The sequence below is a fragment of the Somniosus microcephalus genome, chromosome 1 (assembly GCF_052327205.1).
Source record: "Somniosus microcephalus isolate GS21.2 chromosome 1, FLI_Smic_1.0, whole genome shotgun sequence".
In the NCBI taxonomy this organism is placed as follows: domain Eukaryota; kingdom Metazoa; phylum Chordata; class Chondrichthyes; order Squaliformes; family Somniosidae; genus Somniosus; species Somniosus microcephalus.
In genome coordinates, this window is record NC_140987.1 from 385,411,732 (window position 1) to 385,434,702 (window position 22,971).

The following is a 22,971-nucleotide window of genomic DNA, read 5'->3' on the forward strand; positions in this document are numbered from 1 at the left end:
GTGTTCATACCAGAATAAAGCAGTTTACCAATTTGTATCTTATCCTGTCTTACCGGATGTCTGCCTTTAGGATTATTGAAGAGGCGTGGAGGCATGTGCAAATGATACGAATATCTGGTTCATAACACATCACTGCTACAGCTTTGGGATATGCTATTGTTTAAGTAGAAATTGGGCAGTTTTGAGTTTGCATGTAAAAGGGAGTGTCACATGCCACTGACCCCGAGAAGGTCTCTACAAAAGACTTATAACAATGGTATATAAATGCAAGTTTTGCTGTTGTTTGTTGTTGTGGCTTATCCATGTACTGATCCCAAAGTCCATCTGCAGCCAGCAAGTAATAAAAATTACCTGGTCAGCAGCTTGAAATGTTACAAGATGGCTGCTGCTAGGCCAGCAGTTCCATAGGGAGCTCCTCATGGCTTCACCTCTATCCATGGGAATCTGCTGCCATCCTTTGCCCTTTCTTTCCCACATCTCCTCGCCTCCACTGTTCAAGCTCCCCGCGCTCCATTAGTTGGTGCACTTTAGCCCTAACTACAAGTTAACTGCTATTTTAAACCGCCATTACCCACCCCCCCCACCCTTACGCCTGCTCTCTGCTTCTCTCAGCGAGAACGTAAGAACATAAGAAATAAGAGCAGGAGTAGGCCATTCAGCCCCTCGAGCCTGCTCCGCCATTCAATAAGATCATGGCTGACCTTCTACCTCAACTCCACTTTCCTGCACTATCCCCATATCCCTTAATATCCAAAAATCTATCCACCTCTGTCCTGAATATACTTAACGACTGAGCCTCCACAGCCCTCTGGGATAGGGATTTCAAAAGATTCACCACCCTCTGAGTAAAGAAATTTCTCCTCATCTCAGTCCTAAATGGCTGACCCCTTATTCTGAGACTGTGACCCCTGGCTCTAGACTCCCCAGCCAGGGAAACATATTCCCTGCATCTACCCTGTCAAGCCCTGTAAGAATTTTGTATGTTTCAATTAGATCACCTCTCATTCTTCTAAACTCCAGAGAATATAGGCCTAGTCTACTCAATCTTTCCTCATAGGACAATCCCCCCATCCCAGGTACCAGTCTGGTGAACCATCGTTGTACTCCCTCTATGGCAAATATATCCTTCCTTAGGTAAGGAGACCAAAACTGTACACAATACTCTAAGTGTGGTCTCACCAGGGCCCCATATAATTGCAGTAAGACATCTTTACTCTTATACTCAAATCCTATTTTAATAAAGGCCAACATACCATTTGCTTTCTTAATTGCTTGCTGTACCTGCAGGTTAACTTTCAGTGATTTGTGTACAAGGACACCCAGATCCCTCTGAACACCAACAATTCCCAATCTCGCACCATTTAAAAAATACTCTGCTCTTCTATTTTTCCTATCAAAGTGGATAACTTTACATTTCTCCACATCATATTCCATTTGCCATGTTCTTGCCCACTCACTTAGACTGTCTATATCCCCTTGAAGCCTCTTTGCATCCATCTCACAACTTACCTTCCCACCTATACAAAAGCAAAATACTGCAGATGCTGGAAATCTGAAATAAAAACAGAAAATGCTGGAAATACTCTGACGAAGGGACATCGACCTGAAACGTTAATTCTGTTGCTCTCTCCACAGATGCTGCCTGACCTGCTGAGTATTTCCAGCATTTTCTGTTTTTATTACAAAACTAGGTGGGAATGTATCATTCGCAAACTTGGATATATCACATTTGGTCCCCTCATCCAAATAATTGATATAGATTGTGAATAGCTGATGCCCAAGCACTGATCCTTGTGGTACCCCACTAGTTACAGCCTGCCAATCCGAAAATGACCCGTTTATTCCTACTCTGTTTTCTGTCCGTTAACCAATCCTCAATCCATGCTAGTATATTACCCCCAATCCCATGAGCCCTAGTTTTGTTTAATAACCTCGTGTGGCATCTTATTGAATGCCTTCTGAAAACCCAAATACACCACATCCACTGGTTCCCCTTTATCTATTCTGGTAGTTACAATCTCAAAAAACTCTTCATAAATCAATGTTGAATCTGCCCAATCCTATGATTATTTTCTGAGTGCCCTGTTACCACGTCCTTAATAATAGATTCTAGCATTTTCCCTACTTCTGATGTCAGGCTAACTGGTCTGTAGTTCACCGTTTTCTCTCTCCCTCCTTTCTTAAATAGTCAGGTTACATTTGCTACCTTCAAATCCGCAGGAACCATTCTAGAATTTATGGAAATTTGGAAGATGACAACCAATGCATCCACTATCTCTATAGCCAGCTCTTTCAAAACCCTGGGATGTTGGCCATCAGGTTCAGGGGATTTATCTGCTTTCAGTCCCATTTTTTTCACCAATGCTAATTTCCTTTAGTTCCTCATTCTCGCTAGACCCTTGGTTCTCCACTATTTCTGGGAGGTTTTTTGCGTCTTCTTCCGTGAAGACAGACACAAAGTATTTGTTTAATTTCTCTGCCATTTCCTTATCGCCCATTATAATTTCTCCTGTCTCGGCCTGCAAGAGACCCATGTTTACTTTTGCTAATCTTTCCCTTTTTACATACCTATAGAAGCTTTTACAGTCTGTTTTTATGTCTCTCGCATTCTATTTTCCCTTTCTTTATCAATTTCTTGGTCCTCCTTTGCTGAATTCTAAAATCCTCCCAATCCTCAGGCTTACTACTCTTTTTGGCAACATTATAAGCCTCTTCCTTTGAGCTAATACTACCTTTAACTTCTGTTAGCCCCGGTTGGACCACTTTTCCTGTGGGGTTTTTGTGCCTTAAAGGAATGTATGCTTGTTCTAAATTATGTATACATTTTTTAAATGCTAGCCATTGCTTGTCTACCGTCATACCTTTTAATGTAGTTTCCCATTCTACCTTAGCCAACTCGCTCCTCATACCTACGTAGTTTGCTTTGTTTAGATTTAAGACCCTAGTTTCAGATTTAACTAAATCACTTTCAAACTTAATATAAAATTCTATCATATTATGGTCACTCTTCCCTAAGGGCCCCTTTACTACAAGGTTATTAATTAACCCTTTCTCATTGCATAATACTAGATCTAAAATAGCCTGTTCACTAGCTGGTTCCTCAACATACTGATCGAGAAAACGACCTTGCATACATTCCATGAATTCGTCCTGCATACTATTAGTGCAAATTTGGTTTGCCCAGTCTGTATGTAGATTAAAGTCCCCCATGATTACTGTAATACCCTTGATTTCTAATTTCCTGATTTATACTCTGCTCTACATTACAACTATTGTTTGGGGGCCTATAAACAACTCCCATCAATATTTTCTGCCCCTTGCTGTTTCTTAGCTCCACCCAAACTGATTCTACTTATTCATTTTCGGAGCCAAGATCCTTTCTCTCTACTGTCTTTATCCAGTCCTTTATCAGGTCTACCCCATCTCCTTTTCCATTTTACCTATCTCTTCTAAAAGTTAAGTACCCTGGAATATTTAGTTCCCAACCTTGGTCACTTTGCAACCACATCAGAAATAGGGAAAATGCTAGAATCTATTATTAAGGACGTGGTAACAGGGCACTTCAAAATAATAATTTCCACCTCTGCTATTAACTCATCTATTTTGTTGCGAATGCTTCGCACACTCAAATATAGTGCCTTTAGCTATTTTTCCCTGATGGCCTATTACCTTTGTTACTCTATCTTTTCCTGACCCACTCCGTTTATTTTTACCCAAGCTCTGCTCTGCTCTAGAGCCTTGACATTTCTCTTGCTGCTTTTAAATTTACTCTTTCCTGAACCCTCCTCCCCCCCAACCCTTCATTAGTTTAAAGCCCTGTCTACTGCCCTAGTTATTCAATTTGCCAGGACACTGGTTCCAGCCTGGTTTAAGTGGAGCACATCCCAATGGAACAGCTCCCTCTTTCCCTAGTACTGGTGCCAGGGCCCCATGAAGCAAAACCCCTGCCTCCCACACCACTCTTTCAGCTATGTATTTACCCTTCTAGTCTGCTTATCCCTATGCCAATTGGCGCTTGGCTCAGGTAACAATTCAGAGATTATTACCTTTGAAGTTCTGCTTTTTAATTTGGACCCCAACTCTTCAAACTCTCTCAGCAGAACCTCATTCCTAGTTCTACCTATGTCGTTGGTTACTATGTGGACCACAACAACTGGATCCTTCCCTTCTCACTCCAAGTTCTTTTCCAGCCGCGAAGAGATGTCTTTAATCCTGGCAGGCAACACAACCTTCGGAACTCCCGGTCGTGGCTGCAGAGAACAGTATCTATTCCTCTGACTATACTGTCCCCTATCACAACTACATTCCCTTTCACTCCTCCCACCTGAATGGCCTCCTGCGCCACGGTCAGCTTGCTCATCCATCCTGCAGGCTTTTCCCTCATCCACACAGGCCGCAAGAACCTTATACCTGTTGGATAAGGACAAATGCTGAGGCTCCTCCAGCACTTCACCTGGTGTCCCCTTACCTGCCTGAATTGCAGTCACACCCTCCTGTGCCTGACCACTAACCAGATCCATACCACTACCTAACCTAAGGGGTGTGACTGCCTCCTGGATCAAAGAGTCCAGGTAACTCTCCCATCCCTGATGTCCTGCAATGTCTGCACTCAGACTCCAGCTCAACAACTCTGAGCTGAAGTTCCTCAAGATGCAGGCACTTACTGCAAACGTGGTTGTCCAGGATCACAATGCTCTCCACAAACTCCCACATGCTGCAGTTGAGGCACACCGCCTGCACTGCCATCCCTATGAGGCCTTGTTCTGTTTAATTAAATTTGTATTTAAGTAATTTAGTTTACAGTTTCTTGACTACTTAATTGATCTAGATTAAGTTATGGGTAATTAAATTAAATTAAATATCTACCTGTAACACAAAGCACTACAAGTAGTATAGGCAAAAAACAACAACGCCTTCCCCCTCTTCTCCAAATTCCTAAATGAAACACTGTTTACATGCACTCCGTTTAATTCCATTCTGTGCAGACCGCTCTGTGCTTTGCAAAACTGATTACTTTTATACTCTAGGAGCCTCACCCAATTTACAAGTGTTGACTCAGCTCCCCTGCTCCCTGTGATTTGCACCTATTCAAGACAAACACTTACAGCTGACTGACACTGGCAGGCAGCTTCTGTTAACTACAGTTTTTAAAGTTCTAGATTTAAATCAAAATGTTAAACTAAATTTTACTATTTACAGCTTCTACTTACCCAATACTTACCAAAAATTCCCACCCCCCACTCTTTCCAAATTCCCAAATGAAATACTCTGTTTACGTGCACTTCATTTAATTCCGTTCTGTGCTGGGTTGCTTCTCAAATTTGGTTTCCGAATTCCTGGACTTCTCTGGACATCAAGACTATGCTTCTGCACTGGACTACACCGCAAGACTCATCTGCTGGGTCTCCGATTTGCTGTTCTGCTGCTAAAATTTTAAAGTAGCTTTGGTCATCTACAGCCCTTCCCCTACCGCTGCTGTTTCCAGCTGAGCTGGGTAATTCGTTCTACTGGTTTTTCAGCTTGTTGGTTTCTGGCTAGTGGTTTACATTTCTCCGTCGCTTCTGATCTATGGTGACCTCCTACTTCGCCATCATCATTCTGCTCTGCAACCGATTCTGCACATCTCCTGGATCCTCATTCCCACTTCTGGATTTCACTCGTCCGCTACATCTGTCTCTGAACTTCGACAACAGTTCGTCACTGCTCCATGCCGACTCCATCCTACCTACATCAACTTTACTCTCCACGGGATCTCTGACTTTAACTTGGCCTCCCGCCTATTGTTTCCTATCTATTCCCTGTTACTACCAGGAAATATGTATCCCAATAATTGCTACATAACTAGGCCTATGTAACTTGAGTTTCTCCCGTGTCCATTCACGTGCATATTTTGACTGCCGCTCCGAACCCGAACCGATCACTTCCATTTCCATGTTTTCCTCCCCCTTTTTCTTTTCTCTCTATCCCTCCTTGACTGCTCTCTCCTGTCATCATGCTTCCTTTCATTTCTCTTGTCTCAGGTACTCTGCCTCCCAAATCTCTACCCCAACCCTTCATTACTCTCCGACCTTCCTACTTTCCTGCCACTGTCTCAGGCTTAACTCCCTCTTAGATAAGCCCACAGCTTCCCTCTGTGCCTCTTTGGCATCCTCCAAAGGGCCCATCGAGACACGCGTTGTTGCCTTCTCACGAGCAGCAACTCCAACTGCCTCGTGAGCTTCCTTCCTATGGACTCTGGCAGCGAATCAGCTTTCACTGACCCTCTCCGCATCGCTCTCCAGAATGTCCGTTCACTTGTGAACAAGTCCCTTGCCATCCATGAGCTTTGGTGTGGAGATGCCGGTGTTGGACTGGGGTGGACAAATGTAAGAAATCACACAACACCAGGTTATAGTCCAACAGCTTTATTTGAAATCACAAGCTTTCGGAGCGTTGCTCCTTCATCAGGTGAAGTGGAGAGATGCATAAAAACACAGCTTATATAGTCAGAGAATAATGTCAGATGTTTACAGGTAATCTTTCTAACTGCCATTTATCACACCTCGGCAGAGAGATAATCACAGCAATCAAAGGTGTAAATGGTGTCCAAACAGGTCAGTCAGGAAAACATTACATCAAAGAGCAATGAGGTGGGGTCACAAGGGGTCAAATGTTGCAGATGCTGGGGTCTGTATGAAAAACAAAAAAAGACAAAAAACATTTTTTTTTGCTGGAATCACAGCAGGTCCGGCCGCATTTGTGTGGAGAGAACAAGCCAACGATGACTTGAGTCTGGATGACCCTACGTCAGGTGCGGTTACATGTAGCGTGACATGAACCCAAGATCCCGGTTCAGGCCGTCCTCATGGGTGCGGAACTTGGCTATCAGTTTCTGCTCGATGATTTTGCGTTGTCGTGTGTCTCGAAGGCCGCCTTGGAGAATGCTTACCCGAAGATCGGAGGCTGAATGTCCTTGACTGCTGAAGTGTTCCCCGACTGGGAGGGAACACTCCTGCCTGGCGATTGTTGCACGGTGTCCTTGACTGCTGAAGTGTTCCCCGACTGGGAGGGAAAAGGATGCCCCGGAGCATGGTACATCGGAGAGACCATGCAGACACTGCGACAACGGATACTCGCCTTCAAACAGCCGCCTAACCTCAAACAGACCATCGTTCGCAGCAAATTACCCAGCTTTCAGGAGGACAGCGACCACGACACCACACAACCCTGCCACAGCAACCTCTGCAAGACATGCCAGATCATCAACACAGATACCATCATCACACGTGAGGACACCACCCACCAGGTACATGGTACATACTCATGTGACTCGGCCAACGTTGTCTACCTCATACGTTGCAGGAAAGGATGCCCCGGAGCATGGTACATCGGCGAGACCATGCAGACACTGCGACAACGGATGAACGGACACCGCGCAACAATTGCCAGGCAGGAGTGTTCCCTCCCAGTCGGGGAACACTTCAGCAGTCAAGGACATTCAGCCTCCGATCTTTGGGTAAGCATTCTCCAAGGCGGCCTTCGAGACACACGACAACGCAAAATCATCGAGCAGAAACTGATAGCCAAGTTCCGCACCCATGAGGACGGCCTGAACCGGGATCTTGGGTTCATGTCATGCTACATGTAACCGCACCTGACGTAGGGTCATCCAGACTCGAGTTGTCGTTGGCTTGTTCTCTCCACACAGATGCGGCCGGAGCTGCTGTGATTTCCAGCAAAAAAAATGTTTTTTGTCTTTTTTTGTTTTTCATACAGACCCCAGCATCTGCAACATTTGACCCCTTGTGACCCCACCTCATTGCTCTTTGATGTAATGTTTTCCTGACTGACCTGCTTGGACACCATTTACACCTTTGATTGCTGTGATTATCTCTCTGCCGAGGTGTGATAAATGGCAGTTAGAAAGATTACCTGTAAACATCTGACATTATTCTCTGACTATATAAGCTGTGTTTTTATGCATCTCTCCACTTCACCTGACGAAGGAGCAGCGCTCCGAAAGCTTGTGATTTCAAATAAAGCTGTTGGACTATAACCTGGTGTTGTGAGATTTCTTACATTTATCCATGAGCTTATCATGGATGATTGCATCGATATCACGGCCTTGACGGAAACCTGGCTGAGGGTGAAGACTCCTTACCCCTAAATGAAGCCTCCCCGCCTGGCTAGACCTTCCACCACTTGCCCCGCCCAGACCACTGCAGTGGCGGTGTGGCTCTCATCACCAAATCACACCTTGGTCTGTCCCCCTACTCCTCTGGCACTTTCTCCTCCTTTGAGCATCTCCCTTGTTCCACCCACTCCCACCTCTCATTTAAAATTCTCATTCTCTACCGCCCACCTAAGTACCATAAAAATTTTATCACCAAGATAGCTTCACGGCTTTCCTCCCTCAGCACCTGCACCGAGCGACTTCTCATCCTCGGTGATTTCAACCACCATCTCAATTCATCATGCTCGCTCGCTCTTCTCTACCTTCTAGTTCACTACCCTCCTATCCTCCCTTAATCTCTTCCTCCATGTAAACTCCCCAACCCATATTCACGGCCACCACCTTGATCTTGCCATCTCTCTTGGCCTCGCTACACCCATATATTCAAGAAGGAGTTAGATATATTTCTTAATGCTAAAGGGATCAAGGGCTATGGAGAGAAGGCAGGGACAGGGTACTGAGTTTGGATGATCAGCCATGATCTCACTGAATGGCAGAGCAGGCTCGAGGGGCCGAATGGCCTACTCCTGCTCCTATCTTCTATGTTTCTGTCGTGTCAAATCAAGGTGAGGGCATCTCTGACCACTTCCATGTATCACTCCCCACCCACATCCCACTTTCCCCCTCAACCCTACTTCCTTCTGTGTCCGCCCCTGGAACTAACTCTCTCCTAACTCACTTACAACTGCACTTGGGAAATCCCAACTGTCCATCCTTTGGCCCTCCATTCACCACATCATTTTTGCAGCTACCAATCTGCTCAACCACACCCTCACCACCACGTTTGGTGTCCTAGTCCCAATTAAACAATTACTCTCTCTCACCCTGGCTGTTCCCCCTGGTACAGCCCTCATCTTCGCTTCCCTAAGTCCAAGGAACGCAGACTTGAACAGATATGGCAGACAACTGGTTTAACCATTCACCGCTAGATCTGACTGGACCACAAAGCATTATCGCTTCCTGCTCTCGTCTGCCAAAACTGTTCACTATTCCAGCATCATTCTGGACTGCAAAGATAACCCCAACTTCTTTTCTCTACAGCAAATCATCTACTTAAACCCCTCCCTGTTGTCTCCTCCAACAAGTAGTACGAGGAGCTCATAAACTTCGTCTCTAAGGTTGAGACCATCCTATCAGCTGCCTCTGCCGCTTCCCTTCCTTCCCCTAGCCCACCGGGCCAAACTTCCTCTAAGGTTCCTCCCTGCCCAAGCCTTGAACTCGTATCTTTCTGCAGTTTCACTTCAATCTCCCCTCGTGACCTCTCCGCGCTCATCGTGGCCACGACACCCACTACCTGCTCCCTCGACCCTATTCCCACTAAACTGCTGACCACCCAACTTCCTCTTCTGGCTCCCATGTTAGCTGATATCGTTAACGGTTCTCTCTCCTCAGGTACTGCTCCCCTCGCCTTCAAAGCTCCAATTATCACCCCTCTCCTCAAAAACCAACCTGTGACAACTCCGTCCTTACAAACTACCGCCCCATCTCCAACCTCACTTTCCTCTCCAAAGTCCATGAACAGGTTCTCGCTTCCCAAATCCATGCCTATCTTTCCCGCAACGCCATGATTGAATCCCTCCAATCAGGTTTCCGCCCGCCACAGTACCGAAATGGCTCTCATCAAAGTCAGAAATGACATCCTATGTGACTGTGACAAAGGTAAGCTATCCCTCCTCGTCCTTCTAGCCCTGTCTGCAGCCTTTGACATGGTTAACCACTCTATCCTCCTCCAATGCCTCTCCACCATCGTCCAGCTGGGTGGGACTGCACTCGCCTGGTTCCATTCTTATCTAGCTAATCGTAGCAAGAGAATCATCTGCAGTGGCTTCTCTTCCCACTCCCGCATCGTTACCTCTGTTGTCTCCCAAGGATCTATCCTTGGCCCCCTATTTCTCATCTACATGCTGCCACTTGGTAACATTATCCAAAAACACGGCGTCAGTTTCCACATGTACGCTGACGACACCCAGCTCTACCTCACCACCACTTCTCCTAACCCCTCCACTGTCTCTAAATTGTCAGACTGCTTATCCAACATCCAGTACTGGATGAGCAGAAATTTCCTCCAATTAAATATTGGGAAGACCGAAGCCACTGTCTTCGGTCCCCACCACAAACTCCGTTGCCAAGCCACTCACTCCATCCCTCTCCCTAGCATCTGTCTGAGGCTGAACCACACTGTTCGCAACCTTGGTGTCATATTTGACCCTGAAATGAGCTTCCGAACACACATATGCGCCATAACTAAGACCGCCTATTTCCACCTCTGTAACATTGCCCACCTCCGGTCCTGCCTCAGCTCATCTGCTGCTGAAACCCTCATCCACGCCTTTGTTACCTCTAGACTTGACTATTCGAACGCACTCCTGGCTGGCCTCCCATGTTCTACCCTACGTAAACTTGAGGTCACCCGAAACTCGGCTGCCCTTGTCCTAACTCTCAGCAAGTCCCATTCACCCATCACCCCTGTGCTCGCTGACCTACATTGGCTCCCGGTTAAGCAATGCCTTAATTTCTAAATTCTCATCCTTGTTTTAAAATCCCTCCATAGCCTCACCCCTCCCTATCTCTGTAATATCCTCTAGCCCCAAAACTCCCGAGGTATCTGCACTCCTCTAATTCTGGCCTCTTGAGCAGCCCTGATTTTAATCGCTCAACTATTGGTGGCCGTGTCTCCAGCTGCCTCGGCCCCAAGCTCTGGAAGTCCCTCCACCTCTCTTAACTCCTTTAAGACGCTCCTTAAAACTTACCTCTTTGACCAAGCTTTTGGTAATATGCCTTAATTTCTCCTTATGTGGTCTCTGTGAAATTTTGTTTTATAACACTCCTGTGAAGCGCCTTGGGACGTTTTACTGTATTAAAGGTGCTATATAAATACAAGTTGTTGTTATTGCCTTGCCTTAATTGTTGCCTCATTCCTTTCTATGAGCCTGGCCCACAAATTGCCAAACAACTGTGCTACTAGCATGGGCTATATCTGGCCTGGGGGGAAGATGTGGTTTTGTACTTTAAATATGCATGGGAATATACTTACATTCATAAAAATATAATTTGTATCCTTTCCCATGGGAAGGATCAAGCCTCAGGTTATATGTGACATTTCTTCCAACTTACTGGCTTCTTCTTTAATTGACTGGTTAATGACCCATTTGTGTGTGGGGAGGGGTGGGGGGGGGGGGGGGGGGGGTTAATTGCAGTTTATGGGTAACCAAAGACATTCCAGAGGAGAGACTTCTGTTTAAAAAAGCTACCACTAACTTTGCACTGCCAACACAATCTCAATCAATGGCATGCAGCAGCCAAAGACAAAACTCTTCTTGCATAGGGTACAACCAAAGTACAAAGATAGGTTGGAAATGGCAAGAGATTTGGGCCTAGAAATTCAGTATAGCCACGTTTGGGGCGCGACAGCCGGGCGGCCGCTAAAGTTTGCGCCCGGCGCAACTTCGCGCCACCTTCGCCGATATTCAGTGGCATCGCCCCAAGAGGTTGCTGCTGCGCTAAAACAGGCGATGCACGACTATCATTAGGTGCTAAGCCGGTGGCCCGGGGCGATACCCCCGAGGGCGGGCACAGCGCAGGTGCGGCGAGTTGCTGATTGACGGCAGACACTCTGGCGCCGGTGAGCTCTTAAAGGGGAGGGTGGATTTGTTTGACTGCCACTCTCTCACGGCGTCTCTGAGCCCTTTGAATGCAATGGAGAAGGCCAACGTTTGCACCCATTGCAGCCCCCATTATATGTTTCCAATCAATGATATGGCTCTGAAGTTAAAGACAAGTGCAAAGCTGTGGCCTGAAGCCACAAGTACCTGTGCGAGTGTTGAGCCAAACCAGAAAGCTCTCTACCTTTGTCTCTCTGCAAAGATCTGTCTCTCACAAAGAAGGAGTTTTGCAAAATGGCTGCCTTTTCTACTGCAGGAGGAGTGCCCTTTAATTTGCGCCCCCCGCGCCGACTGGGAACCGTTCCCCTCTACCAGTCGCTAGGGGCGCCAGGCGCACAATAGGCCGGCACCACTGAATTTCCGGTTTGGGGCATACAAAGGGCGTTGCACGATGAAATGACGTCAGGATCTGCGCGCGCAGCTGAGCGCGCGCAAAGGCTTTGCGCCGCCGCTAAATCTTTACTGAAGTTGGGGAGAGGCGCAGATCGCGCTGCGCCCGGCCGCTAGCCGCCTAGCGCCCCACATCTCCTCCTCCTAAGGCGCTAGCGGCTGGCGCAAACAACTGAATTTGTAGGCCTTGGAATTTAAAAAATAAGCCAAGAAAGATCATATTTAAGTGTGTAAAGATTCAATATGCATTTTCTATTTTAACCATTGAAGCTGCTAATTATGTTTCTAGATTTAAACATCAGTTATTAAATGGTTAGTTACTACTTAATCATAGAATCTTACAGCGCAGGAGGCCATTCAGCCCATTGTTCCTGTGCCGGCTCTTTGAAAAAGCTATCCAATTAGTCCTACTCCCCTGCTCTTTCCCCATAGCCCTGCAAAATTTTCCTTATGAAGTATTTATCCAATTCCCTTTTGAAAGTTATGACTGAATATACAGTACTTCCACCACCCTTTCAGGCAGTGCATTCCAGATCATAACTCGCTGTGTAAAAATATTCCTCATCTCTCGCTGGTTCCTTTGCCAATTATTTTAAATCTATGTCCGCTGGTTATCAACCCACCTGCCACTGGAAACAGTTTCTCTTTATCTACTCTTATCAAAACCGTTTATAATTTTAAACATGAAAATAATTTCAAGATTTAAATTAAATCTCCCTTAACCTTCTCTGCTCCAAGGAGACCAATCCCAGCTTCTCTAGTCTCTCCTTATAACTGAAGTCCCTCATCCATGGTACAGTTCTAGTAAATCTCCTCTTCACCCATTCCAAGGCCTTGACATCTTCCCTAAAGTGTGGTGCCCAGAATTGGACACAATACTCCAGCTGAGGTCTAACCAGTGATTTATAAATGTTTATCATAACTTCCTTCTTTTGTACTCTTGCCTCTATTTATAAAGCCCAGGATGATGTATGCTTCTTTACCAGCTTTATCAACTTGTCCTGCCACCTCAAAGATGCTAAGTTTGAAAAAAAAAATCCAGGTATTTTTTGGCTGAATCTACTTTATGTTGCTAATTTCTTTTCATTCTCAAGATATGGTCGTCGCTGCAGCATTTATTAGCTATCCCTAGTGGCCCTCGAGAAGGTAGTGGGCCTTCTTCTAAAACCACTATAGTCCACACGGTGAAGGTACTCCCACAATGCTGCTAGGTAGGGAATTCCAGGATTTTGATCCAGCGATGATGAAGGAACGGCGATACATGTCCAAGTCAGGATGATATGTGGCGTGGAGGGGAGTTTGGAACTGCTTTTACTGGGTGGTGTTGAGCTTCCTAAATGTTGTTGCAGCTGCACTCATGTAGGCAAATGGAGAGTCTTCCATCAGGCTCCTAACCTCTGCCTTGTAGGTGGTAGAGGGCCTTTGGGGAATTAGGAGCACTGTTCCCTCTAAGGTGCGCGGCTGCACACTGATCCGAGCTCTGGCGCACTTCAATTCAAAGGCTGCACAGAGAGCTGGACAGCTGGAGCTGGGGAGGGGCCAATGCACAATGGCCCAGGAATCCAGACAGAGAGTCGCTTGCGAGTCTTGCAACCTCAGAGCCGAACCCAAGTGGAAATTAACAAGAGAGTTGGGGCAGCGGCTGATGTGCCTCAATAAGTTCCGAGACTCGATGTTAGCGAAACAAAACAAGGCTTTTATTAACTTAGAAAGTAACACGTAAAAGAGAGAGATGTCTTCCTTCTGGAGGCTGAGGCCAGACTGAGCCAGCTTACAAAAGGGGCCAGGTATGGGCGGAGCCCTACACACAGCACATTCCAATACATAATACAATGAGGACTGGGGGAAGGGAAATGACACTGAAACCGACCACAGTCACAGGCAGTGATGAATGGAATATATTTCATCACAGCGGCCACATAACAGGGGGAGTGGGTGATGTCCTCTGAGAAGTTCCACGTGCTGCAGGCACAAGCTGTAGAAGAGCCGAGCTCAGCCGGCTCCCAGCAGCTGTGGTGGCCGAGTGGTAAAGGTGTTAGATTGGAAATCCCAACTCACCGCACAGGTTTGGACCCTACCCGCGCCAGATCAACTTATTCTTTCATATAGTTCACCTTGGAGATCCCTGACTCCCATAGTGATGAGGGTAGTGTGTCCCTCCTTCTCCTTTGGCACCAAAGTTCAGGGGGCCTGTATTACAGAAACTCCCCGCTCACCGGGTGGGGGGCAAATCGGAGTGGGCCAGCTCAGTGCAGCCGGCTACTACTATGGGGGCTGGACGAAGCTTTAAAAATCGGTGGGAGAGATTGGTAGATAACCATGTGCACCTCATCTTCTTATTAAACCTGTTACCAGTGAGTGAGTGAGTTACCAAGTTTTACCCGCAACAGGTGAGTAAGAAAGTTTTAGGAGAGGAAATGAGAAATTAGTTTGTGTGAAGTTTGAGCTGTACGTGAATCCGCTTTTTAAAATAAAATGATCCTACTGCAGATGGGTTTGTAAGATCAGGCTTTCAATCATTAGGTGAAGCAAGGAAGCATTTTAGCAGAGGGACAAAAAGAGTGATTAACACGAGTTTAACTTACTTTATTGGCTACTTTTTACTAAATCCAATATTGCACCAGAGGTGGATATATGGTTTTAGTCTTGCTGCTGATGAAAGCTAATAAAAACCATAACAACATAAAAATTGAGGAAAATTGGAGCTTGCTTTTGAAAATCAGAATTCCAGCGTCAGGTTTATATTTTTAGATATATTGAGGCACCTCACTATCTACAGGTGAAACCAATTAGCACATCTGTCTGCTGATGAATTCAAACTGCCCAGGGGCAACAAAAGTTGCCTCTTGTGTTGGATGGTGCAGTGAGTGTGGCTAGCTGAAGGCATGCACACAAGGCCCGAATTGGAGGAGCGCAGAGATCTCGGAGGGTTGTAGGCAATGTTCTCTGTAAGGTGAACGGTTGCGCAGCCAGGCAACGATTTGTAAGGTCCCGCGCACTTAAAATTCAAAGGCCGTGCAGTAAGCTGGAGCAGGGCGCGGGGGGGGGCGAAAAGAGAGGCTCAATATACAATAGCTCGGGAATCCTCACAGAAAGTAGTTTGTGACCTCAGAACCGATGCAAATTAGAACAGCATTTGCTAAGATACGGAGCCCTGGAACCCGGTGAGCATTGTCTCAGGATTCTGTCAGTACTTATTTCTGTGGAGACACGTGTAGTCCGTTCCCGGGGACGGAGTGGCGGCCGCACTTTAGAACAACACAGGTGGAGGCGCAACACATGTACAATGGCTGCTGGAAGGAGGTTAAACCAAACAATTTTTGAGGTCCCCGGTGAAACAAAAATGAGAATTTTTTTTTTAATTCAGAAAATTGTTTAAAGTCGTTAAAAAATACAGCAAAGTTATGTTGAATGTCCCATGCTAAGTTCCAGTTAAATTCTGCCAGGTGTTGTCCCCTTTTTGAAAGAGTCTATCAGGGTTATTTAAATCATGTTGTGAGAAAGGGGAAAATGATTGTGCCCCTGTTTGTACCTCAGAGTCTGAGAGACGGAGGGAATAGCAGAAGAAAAAGAGGAAAGAACTTCTCCAAAACTGATCCCAACTCATTGCCAAGGCTGGGGATAGATAACCTCACCGCCTTCTTAGGATTGGGGAGTTTAACCACTTTATTCACTTTCTCTCTTATGAGCTCCGTCTGGAATTAGAGCATATTTTATTACTTTTTTGTTGAATGTTTAACATGCGTTGAAGAGGGAAAGAGAAACTTAGAGCAATTTCTTCTGTCAAAGCTGCAACGATACTTGAAAGAATTTCAAGATTTTTAATGAACTTTTCACAAAAAAGTGTTAAAAACATTTTTTTCCCCTAAGTTTAGAATATGATTTTGGAAGAAACAAGCAAAACTCAATTCTCCCCTCATCTAAACATGTTTCAACACAGTCTTGAAGTCCAAATGCTTTTAAGGAGGCTCTGAACTGCTTAAAACGTGTTAAAATTTAAATATCTCTATTTGATTTTGAGCAATTGAGTGAAGTGAGTAGCTTTACACAAACATGCAACCATGCTGTTGAGGAGGGGGAGGATTTGTAGGAGTTACATATTACTTAAAAAAAATATATTAAGACGTTTAGGAAGAGAACCAAAAGGGAAAAACACAAACCATTTTATTTTGTCTGTTGTTCTATAGTCCCAACAAGTCCCAGAAATAATGTAAAAATAGATTTCCTCTTAATCGTTTAGTAAATAGTTAATAGAAACAAGAGATATGTATATGATGTATAAAAATTGCAGGAAGCTACTTTAGAAGAAACCACTATTTGTTTATTAAGACACAGAAAATACTGCGATTAAACTGATAATGTACAATTTTGATTTGGTATAAATGTTTGAAATAGATTAAAAATTGAGAGTACAATGAAGTTTGTTTCCCGCTATTTAATTGTGAAGTACCTAAAATAATTCGACATTTTTCGTGATAAGAGCAGGAATTAATAGTGTGGAGAATGTTTGAGAGAAAAACATTAGAAGCAAAATTCACAAATTAACATCTTTCCATCAACATATTAGTAAACATTTCCAAGTACGTCTGATTGATTCTCCTGTCCAGGAAGAAAGATGAATGTTTATTTCTGTTAAATCATAGCTTTTCCTGCTTTTTGTTTAATTCGCTGACACAAATTGTGTATGCGGTTTTCTGCACTTGTGAATAAATGCTGCATTTCTGACATGTTACATGGGTGGGTGGGTGGGTGGGTGGGGGGGGGTGCTAGTTCAAGAAGACAACGATTATTAATGGAAGTGATTAAAGTTGAAAATACGGATACTCATTTTTGTTCAGTTCTTTTTAATACTGCGAACTAAAGCACTAAAGTTGGTTGTCTGGTTGCATTGTGATTAATATTCTAATTACTTGTGTGGGCGTACAGCACGTCAGCGCCATAGGAAAGCCGCTGCCCCTGCTGCTTGTGTAGCCATTGGTATAGTGACCTGAGGGATGGGCTAATACATTGAAAACTTTAAAATGAATACTAATTGCATGAATAAATATGCCTCTTTCAGCTTTTGGATTGTTTGTTGATGCATAACCGTGTAACTGAGTGACGTTTCTGAAGTGCTAACGCATTATTATGCAGTTCTTTTATATACCAGTCATTTCTGACAAGTCATTTTTTTTTTTTTAAATAAGAGTTTGTACATGACAAACTAAAAGCTTTTAATTAATTCTACCATAAACAAACTTGTAGAATGGGCATGTAAATGACAAATGAATTTCAATATAGATGTGTCAGGTGGTGCATTTTAGTAGAAGGAATAAGGAGGCTACCTACTCCTTGGAAACTAAGAGTCCAAATAGGGTAGAGGTGCAAAGAGATCTAGGGGTATAGATTCACGAATCATCAAAAGTAGCAACGCAAGTTTAAAAAGCTATAAAAGTGCAAATAAAGCACTGGGGTTCATTTCTAGAGGAATAGAATTCAAAAACAGAGAAGTTATGTTAAACTTGTATAGAACCTTGTCTGACTGTCTCATGATTTGAGACCACTAGTGGAGTGGCAATATGGCACTACAGTATATATGCTTTTAAGTGGTTGCTGTGAGAGCTGTTGTTGTAGTAAATTTTGCCCATGGATGAAAAGGTCGCGCTCAAAGGCGTTCGTGTCCCGCTCAGTATAAAAAAAAGAGGGAACATTGGTTAGGTGGTGATCCACTCACCGCTGAATACCCAGCCTCTGACCTGCTCTAGTAGCCACAGTATTTATGTGGCTTGTCCAGTTGAATTTTTGGTCAACGGTAACCCCCATGATGTTGATGGTGGGGATTTGGCGATGGTAATGCCACTGAATGCCAAGGCTCTATCTTGTTGGAGATGGTCATTGCCTGACAATTATGTGGCACATGTGTTACTTGCCACTTATCAGCCGTAGCCTGGATGTTACTGCATGCGGCCATGGACTGCTGCTTCATCTGAGGAGTTGCAAATAGAGCAACAAACTGTACAATTATAAGTTTGTCAGGGCTCCTATTTTTATTTCTCACCTCATGGGTAGTGTCAAAAGTGCTGAGAGTTTCACCCTGAGTGCCTCCTCAAGCTAGGATATCTACTAAATACAATAGAAAAATACTGTGGATGCTGGAAATCTGGAATAACAACAGAAAATGCTGGAAACACTCAGCAGGTCAGGTAGCATCCGTGGCGAGAGAAAAACAGACCTGGTCACAGACCTGAAACGTTAACTCTGGTTTTTTTCTCTCCATGGATGCTGTCCAATCTGCTGAGTGTTTCCAGCATTTTCTGTTGTTATTTCATATCTATTAAATATTTGGTTTTAATGCTAACTGACTAGTATTTTATTTCATTAAGCACTAGATAACAAAAATCTGGTTTTCTGACAGCTTTGAAAAACAGAATTATTTTTGATTACAACATAGGGTAGCAGTTAAAGTGGGCCAGAATGAAGGTATGGTCCTTAAAAATCTTCTGCAACCCAATTATGCATCCTCTCTAACCTGAGCTGCCAATGCAGTGATCCTCTCATCCCCCCCGAGGCAGTAATGGTATGACCTCTTCACTGCCTGAACTCCCATTGTTGTGTTCCACTTTTTTTATTCGTTCCTGTGATGTGGGCGTCGCTGGCAATGCCAGCATTTATTGCCCATCTCTAATTGCCCTCGAGAAGGTGGTGGTGAGCCGCTTTCTTGAACTGTTGCAGTCTGTGTGGTGAAGGTACTCCCTCAGTACTGTTAGGGAGGGAGTTCCAGGATTTTGACCCAGCGACTATGAAGGATCAGTGCTCCAATCCCTAATGCTGTGCTCCTCTAGTTACTCTAGCAAAAAATTGTCCCCGTCTTCCACTTGGCTCTGCTGTTACTGTAAAATTATTTAGTTGAATTACATTTATATAGCGCCTTTAACATATAAAATGCCACAAAAGTGCTTCACAGGAACATAATCAGACAAATTTAACACAGACAAAGAAAGAGATATTAGGATGGATGACTAAAAGCTTAGTCAAAGTAGTAGGTTTTAACGAGCATCCTAAAGAAGGGAATTCCAGAACTTAAGGCCTAGATGGCTGAAAGCATGGCTGCCGATGGTGGGGCAAAGGAAGTGAGGGCTGAACAAGAGGCCAGAATTGGAGAAAGTAGAGTTTTCGGAGGGTTGTAGGGTTGGAGGAAAGTACAGAGATAGGGAGGAACAAGGTCATGGAGGGATTTGAACACGCGAATGAGAATTTTAAAAATCGAGGCTTTCGTTAACTGGGAACCAATGTAGGTCAGCAAGCACAGGAGTGATGGGTGAATGGGACTTAGTGTGAGTTAGGATACGGACAGCAGGGTTTTGGATGAGCTTAAGTTTTTGGAGGGTGAAAGATGGGAGGCCGGCCAGGAGAGCATTGGAATAGTCAAGTTTGGTGGTACCAAAAGCATGGATGTGGATTTCAGCAGCAGATGGGCTGAGGCAAGGGCAGAGATGATATTATGGAAGTGGATGTAAGCAATCTTTGTGATGGAGAGGATATGGGGTTAGAAACTTAGCATATGGTCAAATAGGACGCCAAGGTTGCAAACAGTCTGGTTCAGCCTGAGACAGTGACCAGGGAGAGGGATAGAGTTGGTAGCTTGGGAATGGAGTCTGTAGCAGGGACTGAAGACAATGTTTTCAGTCTTCCCAATATTCAATTGAAGGAAATTTTGGCTCACCCAGGACTGTATACAGGACAAGCATTTTGGCAACATAGAGACAGTGGAGGGGTTGAGAGAGGTGGTAGTGAGGTAGACCTGGGTGTCGTCAGCGTAAATGTGGAACCTGATGTGTTTTCTCATGATGTCACCAAGGGGTAGTATGTAGATCAGTAATAGAAGGCCAAGGATAGATCTTTAGGGGGCTCCAGAAAAAAACGGTGCGGGGTGGGAAGAGAAGCCATTTCAGGAGATTCTCTGGCTACAACTGGATAGGTTAGAGTAGAACCAGGCGAGGGCAGCCCCATTCAGCTGGACAACGGAGAGGCGTTGGAGGAGGATGGTTTGGTCAACTGTGTCAAAGGCTACAGACAGGTTGAGGAGGAATAGTGCACCAGTCACATGGGATGTAATTTGTGACTTTGATTAGGGCCATTTCAGTGCTGTGGCACAGATGGAAACCTGATTACAGAGGTTCAAACCTGGAGGGGGCAGGGAAGAAGGGTTTAAGGATGCGGTTGGTAATGGAAAAAAAGTCAGGGGTAATATTTGCATTCCAGGATGACCCTGGGAGTAGGGAGAAGTTTTGGCAGAGGAGAGCTGGGTCCGACAGTGCTTATGTGGTCCAGCCAGATCTGGCGATGTTTATGGCCCACAACTGGTTTAACCATTCAACCAAATTTGCGTCCCTTGGACTTAAAGGAGCGAAGGTGGGGGCCATACCAAGGGAAATCATTGAAACCACTGAGGATGAGTAGTCGCTCGGTGCAGAGGCCGAGGGAGCAAAGCACGGAGGATATCTTGGTGAGAAACATGGTATGGGGCTTGGGTGGGCAGTAGAGTACAAGGATTTTAAGGGAGAGGCGAGAGGGGTGGAACCAGGTGAGGTGCTCAAAGGAAGAGAACAGACCAAAGTGAGATTTGGTTTTAAGGGCCAAACCCCCACCCCAGTGGTTTGGGCGGGGCAGGTGGTGGAAGGTATAGTCAGACAAGGAAGCTTCAGTGAGGGGCAAGGTGCCATTACCCATGAGCCAAGTTTCTGTCAAGGCAAGGATGTCAATGCAATCATCCACAATAAGGTCATGGATGGCAAAGGCCTTGTTCACAAGTGAACAGATATTCTGGAGGGAGATGCGGAGAGGGGCAGTGATTGTTGCTCCTCTGGCAGAGTCCACGGGGTTAGTGGTGGGAAGGATGAGTGGGATGGGAAGGAGATTAGCAGGATTAGCTCCAAGCAAGCACGCTGGGTGGGAAGGTAGGCGAGAGAGTAAGATGGGGCAGTTGGGGTTGCTGCTCGTAAGTTGGCAGCGACAAGTGCTTCGATGGGCCCTTCAAAGAGAGGCACAGAGGGAAGTTATGAGCTTATCCAAGAGGGAGTCAAGCCTGGGACGGTGGCTGGAGAGTAGGAAGGTCAAGCAATAGTTTGTGAGCCCAGATAATGAATGTTGGCAAACTATTTGGACAATAGGGGTGTCACACCAGAGACTGATCCTGTCCTCATCTCGTCGATAGACATGTGGGAACACTAGTCGACTTTTCTCTTTTCTGGCTGGGAATCCTGAATTGTGCCCCACTCGCCCTAACATGACAATTGAGATCAACAATGTCATTCAATGCTTTACCTAATCTGCCACCTGGGTGGTGGTGGAATGGGCAAAGGAGGGAAAGGAGAGGGAAGGAGGATCAAAGTTTACTGATTAAGAACATAAGAAACAGGAGCAGGAGATTGTTTTTCAAAAAGTAAGCTTCAGCTTGTCTTTCAGCACATCCTATGATAGATAACACATTGAAAAAGAAAACCAGTTTTGGTCATAATGCTTATAATGACAGCAGGGAATTGTGACATTTAAAAAGTTCATGTTGACCTTCATTAATGCAGTAACAGGTTGATCTCAATTGTGTCGGATAAAATGTCGCCCTTTCTATAATGAACAATAAAATGGGAAAAAAGACCATTTATTATTAATACCTTTAGAAATCAACCTCTTCAGCTGCCCTTTTCCAAGGTCCAACATCAATCTACTTTCCTTGGAAGTTTCGCAAATCTCCATATTTTGTGAATATTTATTAATCTCATCTCAGACTGTACTTCACAATTCTAATGGTATATTTCCTGTTCTTTTTATAATCAGAAAAGGAAGTTACAATTTTAGCAGTTAATTCTTCCTTTCAGGACTTTCATGTTTACAATGTATAAAACTAATCAAAGTGCATTTGCAAATTTAGCAAAAAAAGGATGAAATCCAGTTTCTTTTTTCCTTAAATAGGAAAATGGGAGCTATAATCAAGCAACTTCAACATCATAATGGGCTCCCAAATGGGAAGCTTGAGTTTGAATCCTACTCTGTGTACATAACTAGACTCAGGCTCTCTGACAGGATAGTTTGCCAATTTTGACAGTCATTTTAAATGGAAAATCATTCGGAGGATCGATCTCTTTCTGCATCGCAGCCCATGCTTCCTGTTGAGTTGGCTTACCGTTGACCAATAAGGAACAGTATTGATACTGTCTGTGTAACTAGACTGCCCTCCTCTCCCTACTGAGGAATATAGTAGATCTTCACTCCATCTAGCCTACCTATCCACATTATTCACTTAATGCATTTCTAATAGCCCTGAATCCCAGTTGTTGACAAGAACCTGTCCTGTTCCTTCTCTCTGTTGCCCATGTCCTAACTCGCACCAAGCCCCATTTACCCATCACCCCTGTGCGCGCTGACCTATATTGGCTCCCAGTTAAGCAACGCCTCCAATTTAAAATTCTTATCCTTGTTTTGAAATTCCTTCATGGCCTCACCCCTTCCTATCTCTGTAATCTCCCCCAACCCTACAACCCTCCGAGATAGCTGCATTCCTCCAATTCTGGCCTCTTGAGCATCCCCGATTTTTATTGCTGCACTATTGGCAGCCGTGCCTTCAGCTGCCAAGGCCCTAAGCTCTGGAATTCCCTCCCTAAATATCTCTGCCTCTCTTTCTTCCTTTAAGATGCTCCTTAAAACCAACATCTTTGACCATCTGCCTTAATA

General features: G+C 44.9%; 1 protein-coding gene across 10 annotated transcripts in view; it reads right to left on the reverse strand.

Moving 5' to 3' along the window:
* The window catches only part of LOC147125071 (ecto-NOX disulfide-thiol exchanger 2-like), a 361,733-nt gene that overhangs the window by 84,784 nt on the left and 253,978 nt on the right, over positions 1-22,971 (reverse strand). The window lies entirely within an intron of this gene.